Source organism: Schistocerca cancellata, chromosome 3, assembly GCF_023864275.1.
Source record: "Schistocerca cancellata isolate TAMUIC-IGC-003103 chromosome 3, iqSchCanc2.1, whole genome shotgun sequence".
Classification (NCBI taxonomy): Eukaryota; Metazoa; Arthropoda; class Insecta; order Orthoptera; family Acrididae; genus Schistocerca; species Schistocerca cancellata.
The window spans coordinates 308,710,651-308,718,725 of record NC_064628.1 but is presented as its reverse complement, the minus strand read 5'-3'; positions in this window follow the sequence as shown (position 1 = coordinate 308,718,725).

The window sequence follows — 8,075 nt, the reverse complement described above, 5'->3', positions numbered from 1 at the left end:
GTTAGAGGCCGTATTACGATCTAGAGTTGTAGGCAACTGCTGTCCACCAGTGTAGTAGTGCATTGTCTGTATTCACTGATGCAGCGATACACCTGGAGTGAGTACACGGATATGGTTGGTGCATACTACGTAGCACACCACAACGGACGAACTGCACAGCGGATTTATCAACAACAATATCCTAATCGCCGTATCACGCATTATACGACCTTTGCTGCTGTGTACCAATATCTGCATCAGACCTGGTCATTTAGCAGATTACCTGGACAGGGACGCCGTCGCACGGTAAGAACGCTGCAATTCGAGGAAGCTGTCTTGCAGCACGTGGAGCGGGATCCTTCAATCAGCACTCGTGCAATTGCACGTAACATGGGGACGAATCAGACGAATGTAAGAACAGTCCTTCAAGAGTAATTTTTATTCCCATTTCACTTACAGCGTGTCCACAACCTGGAACCAGTTGATTATCCACCCAGAACATAGTTTTCGCGGTGGTACCTGGAACAGTGTGAAATGTATCCTACATTTCCATCATCTATGTTATTTACCGATGAAGCAACGTTCGGGCGTGATAGAGTCTTCAATATGCACAATTCGCATGTTTGGAGTGAGGATAACCCACATGCCACAGTTACTAGCGCTCATCAAGTGCGGTTCTTCGTTAATGTGCGGGTCGGTGTTGTTGAGGACTTTAATTGGGCCGTATCTGCTACCTAGGCCATTAAATGGCAGGCACTATTACAATTTTCTCGCCAGAGCATTTCCAGAATTGCTGGAAGACGTCCCGCTCCCTACAAGACAACGCATGTGGTTCCAACATGACGGGGCGCCGGCATATTTCAGTCGTCGTGTGCGTCGATTCCTGGACCGACGGTTCCCAGAAACGTGGATTGGCAGAGGTGGTCCTGTACCATGGCGTGCTCGATCCCCAGATATTTCCCCTCTGGACTTTTTTGTGTGGGGAGAGACGGACAACCTCGTTTATGCAACTTCTGTTGCATCAGAAGAGGGTCTGGTTGCCCGGATAGTAACAGCAACAGGAAGAATTCAGGATACTCCGGGGGTTTTTGCCCGTGTCAGACAGAACATGATCCGACGGTTTAACCTTTGTTTAGGTGTCAATGGAGGCATTTTTGAAAATCTACTGTAATTGAAATTGGGTTGTCAATGTGTTGCCTCTTGTTCATAAAAAATGGAAAAATGTTTGTTGGTTTAGTTAATTTGCCACCAGAGAAACCTTCCTCTACCGGTTTAAATATTCCTCATAGGAAAAAATGACATTAGGGAAAAAAATTTTTTTGAAGTACCCTACAACCTCCCAGAGTTTGTTGGTTTAAATACTTTTCACCCTGTATTGTCCCCAGCGTAACAGGACATGGCATTTCTGTGTAGGCGTATTAGAATACAGTGTACTCGAGTGAGGTGTTTGAATTATACGTCCACGTGGAGTGCGAGAGAAGGGGCCACGCATGCTACTCCTGGTCGCCGACTGACGGCGTCTTCGATCTACCAGAAGCCATTGCGGCCGGGAGACTGCATGGTCGCCGTGAGGCCCTTCGCGTGGTTTCAGACAAAGCGTGAACCACGAGTCGCTTTTTCGCGATCCCGTGACGTGAGCAAATCACTGAAGCTTACAGAGTATAAGAGTATTGTCCACGTTTTCAGGGCGAACATACTATGTACAGATACACGCGAGATGTCTTATGAAACCGGGGCTAAACTAAGCATCTAATGGTATAAAGATATCATCAAAGAGTCTTATAAAAATGAAGTTACTGACACAAATATGTTTACTTATAATGTATGCTGCACTTTATAATTTATTAACTTTTAATGTAATCAGGCCACCAAAGAGGGTGAGCAATCAAATTGTTGCTTTTGATGAGATGCAGCGACTGAGATAATCATACGTTCCAATTGAATTGATTCTCCCATGTCAGTTTTTAGTTATGGAAGTTAATTAATTCAGCATAAATTATATACGAAGACAAAGACACTCATAGGATGGCGATAAGTGTTGGCGACGAATGTTAGTCAATACATAAACCATCTAGATTGTAAGATATTATTTTTTATTAACCATTTTTATTGTTTAGTATCTACATAACTTTGCCTCGCGGTGAACTAAATAACAAAGCTGCCAAGAACTTTCGCCGTTGAAAGATCCTACTGTAAATAGTTATTTCTGATTTACAGACAAACTTTGATACATGGGAATTACACTGATGGAAAAAGAAAATTCCAACACCAAATAATAATTAACGTAGAGTAAAGAAATTTCGGGAATACATTTGTCTAGGTACGATATTTAAGAGTTACCATTGCAAAATCACATGTTAATGTAAGCGCGAGATAAGCCATTGCAAATGTGAAATGCTGGTACATTAATAACCACCAGAATGTTGAATGTAGGCATGCAAACGTAAATGCATATGTTGTACAGGTGCCGGATGTGAGTTTGTCAAATGGGAATTCCATGCCTGTTGTGCGTGGTTAGTCAATAAAGGGACGGTTAATGCTATTTATGGATGGCACTGGAGTTGTCGTCCAATGATGTCCCATACGTGCTTTATTGGAAACAGGTCCGTTGATAGAGAAAGCCAATGCAAATGTCGATAATCTGTATAGAATGTTCGGTTACAACAGCGGTATGTGGGCGAACATTACCCTGTTCGAAAATACGCCCTGGAACGCTGTTCGTTAATGGCAGCACAACAGGTTGAATCGTCAGACTGACGTACAGTTTTGCAGTCAGCGTGTGTGGTGCGTGGGGTAACCAGGAGAGTGCTTCTGTTTCATATGAAACCGCACCTCAGACCATAACTCAGGTCCAGAATATCGAGCATGCAGACAGGTTGGTTGCAGGTCCTCTACTGATTTCCTTCTAACCAACACACTGCCATCACTGGCACCAAGGCAGAACCAGATTTCATTATAAAACACAACAGGTTCCATCCTGCCCTTCAATGAGTTCTCTCTTTTCCACTTAAGTCGCCGGTGACGGTAGTTTGGGGTCAGTGGAATACACGTTGCAGGCGTCTGGCTCGGAGTTATCCTTGAGATAACAGATTTGCAAACTTCGGAGTGTTACTGTGGTGTCAGCTGCTGCTCAAATTGCTGCTGCAACGTCAGATTTAGTTATAAGTTGGCACAGTGGCTAGGCCTTGAAAAACTGAACACAGATCAATCGAAAAAACAGGAAGAAGTTGTGTGGAACTATGAAAAAAATAAGCAAAATATACAAACTGAGTAGTCCATGTGCAAGATACGCAACATCAAGGATAGACTGAACTCTGGAGCGCCGTGGTCCGCGCCGTGGTCCGGGGTTAGCGTGAGCAGCTGTGGAATGAGAGGTCCTTGGTTCAGGTCTTCCCTCGAGTGAAAAGTTCATTTTCGCAAAGTTATGATCTGTCCGTTCGTTCATTGACGTCTCTGTTCACTGTAATAAGTTTAGTGTCAGTGTTTTGCGACCGCACCGCAAAACCGTGCGATTAGTAGACGAAAGGACGTGCCTCTCCAATGGGAACCGAAAACATTTGATCTCAAGGTCATAGGTCAACAAATTCCTCCACAGGAAAATACGTCAGATAATGATTGTCTGAAAATAAAAAATTAAACTTTTCACTCGAGGGAAGACTTGAACCAAGGACCTCTCGGCCCGGAGCTGCTCACGCTAACCACGGGACAATGGCGCTCGTGACCTCACACAATCCTTGATGTTACCTATCTTGTACATGGACTACTCAGTTTGTATATTTTGCTTATTTTTTTCATAGTTCCACACAACTTCTTCCTGTTTTTTCGATTGATCTGTGTTCAGTTTTTCAAGGCCTATCCACTGTGCCAACTTAAACTAAATCTGAGGGGGGTGCGATGGGGAGGTTCCCTGGTTAGATGTTTGAAAATATTTCGCATTCGGACTTAATTTCTGGCACAGTCACAGGACACAGAATTTTTTTGGAACATATTGTATTCTGATGATTTTTGCAGCGTGCAGCAGTTAGTGAAATTGTTATTTGAATTTCATATCTAATACACCTGTAGGACAATACATCAGGATATTTGATCGTAATTTGTAGGTGTGAACATAGTCTGGAGTTTTACAGCTAGTTCATTAATTTATTAAATTTATAGTGTACTGTCATGCACCGTTGGTGACTCGAGTCATATCGTTTGGCACTGCCCAATAGCTTGTGTTGAACACCAGGAAACTATAACATTTGTTGAGTGGACAATAAATTTGATTTGTGGTAACAAATCAAATGGCTCTGAGCACTATGGGATTTAACTGCTGAGGTCATCAGTCCCCTAGAACTTAGAACTACTTAAACCTAACTAACCTAAGGACTTCACACACATCCACACCCGAGGCAGGATTCGAGCCTGCGACCTTAGCGGTCGCGCTGCTCCAGACTGTAGCGCCTAGAACCGCTCGGTCACACCGGCCGGCTTCGTGGAAACAGACCACTCATTTTTGAGTTAGTGATTTAAAATCAGCTCCTATGTTTCAGCTTAGCAGTTGGTGGAATACTGAACATTTGTCTGTAACCATTCTTGAGTTTTATTTTAAATTAAAGTGAAGCATTTCAGAATATAAAATTTACCCTTAAACGAACAGAAGCAGAGCCCAGTTTCAGCAATAAATTATAATTTAATTACACATCTCTCCCCGTCACATCGCACCAGGCACTGGCAGTCTCTGGCTTGGTGGCTGTTCGCACCATTCTTCAGCTCTGCCCTGGCCACGTGTTCACTGACGTACTTGAAACGTCACCACCTACTACGTCCCAAGGGACGACCTCCGGGGCGCCACACGGGCTCTCCCCACTGTTCGCTCTCCTCTAACGGTATACAGGGTGTTACAAAAAGGTACGGCCAAACTTTCAGGAAACATTCCTCACACACAAAGAAAGAAAATATGTTATGTGGACATGTGTCCGGAAACGCTTACTTTCCATGTTACAGCTCATTTTATTACTTCTTTTCAAATCACATTAATCATGGAGTGGAAACCCACAGCAGCAGAACGTACCAGCGTGACTTCAAACACTTTGTTACAAGGAAATGTTCAAAATGTCCTCCGTTAGCGAGGATACATGATCCACCCTCCGTCGCATGGAATCCCTGATGCGCTGATGCAGCCCTGGAGAATGGCGTATTGTATCACAGCCGTCCACAGTACGAGCACGAAGAGTCTCTACATTTGGTACCGGGGTTGCGTAGACAAGAGATTTCAAATGCCCTCATAAATGAAAGTCAAGAGGGTTGAGGTCAGGAGAGCGTGGAGGCCATGGAATTGGTCCGCCTCTACCAATCCATCGGTCACCGAATCTGTTGTTGAGAAGCGTACGAACACTTCGACTGAAATGTGCAGGAGCTCCATCGTGCATGAACCACATGTTGTGTCGTACTTGTAAAGGCACATGTTCCAGCAGCACAGGTAAAGTATCCCGTATGAAATCATGATAACGTGCTCCATTGAGCGTAGGTGGAAGAACATGGGGCCAAATCCAGACATCACCAACAATGCCTGCCCAAACGTTCACAGAAAATCTGTGTTGATGACGTGATTGCACAATTGCGTGCGGATTCTCGTCAGCCCACACATGTTGATTGTGAAAATTTACAATTTGATCACGTTGGAAGGAAGCCTCATCCGTAAAGAGAACATTTGCACTGAAATGAGGATTGACACATTGTTGGATGAACCATTCGCAGAAGTGTACCCGTGGAGGCCAATCAGCTGCTGATAGTGCCTGCACACGCTGTACATGGTAGGGAAACAACTGCTTCTCCCGTAGCACTCTCCATACAGTGACGTGGTCAACGTTACCTTGTACAGCAGCAACTTCTCTGACGCTGACATTAGGTTTATCGTCAACTGCACGAAGAATTGCCTCGTCCATTGCAGGTGTCCTCGTCGTTCTAGGTCTTCCCCAGTCGCGAGTCATAGGCTGGAATGTTCCGTGCTCCCTAAGACGCCGATCAATTGCTTCGAACGTCTTCCTGTCGGGACACCTTCGTTCTGGAAATCTGTCTCGATACAAATGTACCGCGCCACGGCTATTGCCCCGTGCTAATCCATACATCAAATGGGCATCTACCAACTACGCATTTGTAAACATTGCACTGACTGCAAAACCACGTTTATGATGAACACTAACCTGTTGATGCTACGTACTGATGTGCTTGATGCTGGTACTGTAGAGCAATGAGTCGCATGTCAACACAAGCACCGAAATCAACATTACCTTCCTTCAATTGGGCCAACTGGCGGTGAATCGAGGAAGTACAGTACATACTGACGAAACTAAAATGAGCTCTAACATGGAAATTAAGCGTTTCCGGACACATGTTCACATAACATATTTTCTTTATTTGTGTGTGAGGAATGTTTCCTGAAAGTTTGGCTGTACCTTTTTGTAACATCCTGTATTGTCAGCCTTTTCACATGATTACCACAACATGCAGAAGTCCAATCAGAATATAAAATCACAAGTGAGTTAGTACTGCCACTGCAACCACCGTCCTATCCCTCATTTAAATTTGAAGTGCAACTGTCGAGTAAAAATATCAATAATATGCGAATTCGTCCCATCACCTCTTACAAGGATAATGTGCGGCTAGCTGGATAGGTTAGCCACCTCTCATGACTCCCTCCTTGCATTTCAAATTTTGTGCAGGAGGTGTCGTACTTGAAAACTGCTAGAGTGCCATCTCCATAGTAAAATTTTTTGAAAGTTCTTGCCACCTCATAAACCATTAGTGCTGTCTACCTATATTTGGATGTGAAGTATAGGAGAAAGGTGTAATATATGAAACATTTACTCTTGTAGGGACCATCGTTTCCTTTGGCATTTAGTACTGGGCTTGCTGCTGAAGGCAGATAAATGTTGCAGAAGACATTTCAATCTCACTAACATCCATCACAAAAAAATCTAAATGACAAATCTAAGTAAAATAACACTGTGCACAGCTTTTTGATTAAAACATTCACACCTTAACGGAAGGAAAAATCTATTATTAGAATATGTCTGTTTACATTCATCTTTCCCAAAACTATTGATGGTCCTTGGTGAGTTCGGAAATTACCTATACGAACTTCTACAACTTGTAAATCGGAATGACTACATAATATTTTGAATAGGAACCCATGTCCGGAGACGTACCGTTTCCGTTCAAGACGGTTTCGGTTTAGATGTTTAACTCATCCAATACTGCTTGAGGAACTGAATGAGGCATCACGCAGTACGATTCGAAAGGAATCATAACGAAATACACATTTATCACTTAAGAACATTTGTTTTATCAACATTTAAACATTGCGTGTTTACCTTATTCCTAATCAAAAAAGAACCCAACATAGTGTACGTAAAGATCGGAACTGATGCTTTACAACAGCGACTCGATGTGGCGACCACCGATGTTGTTACAGACATTCTACCTAGGAAACATGATCTTGTACACATTCTCCGTCCAACCATGTGTCTCATCGATTTGTAGTGCAGCTAGCAGAACTCGTGCCAGCAGATCTTCCCCTGTTCTACAGGCGTCTCGTAAATTAAACTTTGCATACGACCCCACAACATGTAGTCCGTAGAAGTTAAATCCGGCGACTGCTGCCGCTACGCGGTCGGACCACTAGGCCTGTCCTTCTGTCACCATATTGTCTGTTGAGATGTCTCCGAACAGCGCGTCAGAAGTGAGGTGTTTCACCATCATGTTGAAACCACATTTCCTGACGGACATTCAGTGCATGTCATGCTGTCTACCCTACTGCATACCAGGACAAGCAACTCTGGGACTTTTCTCTTTCCCTCAGCAGACGCGTTACACATCTGAGATGAAACCGTCATAGAACGGAAACGGTACGTTTCGAGATGTGGGTTCCCGTTTAAAATATTGTGGACTCACTCCCCTCTACAAGTCCTAAAAGTTTGTAACGGAAATTTCCGAACACCCTGTACATTACTATATACACACTGTGTAGCAGAGTATGAAATATACTTTAGATGGTCACAGTGTAAGTTTCTGTGTTATTATTAGAGACTGAAACTTATTTAGTGACACACACA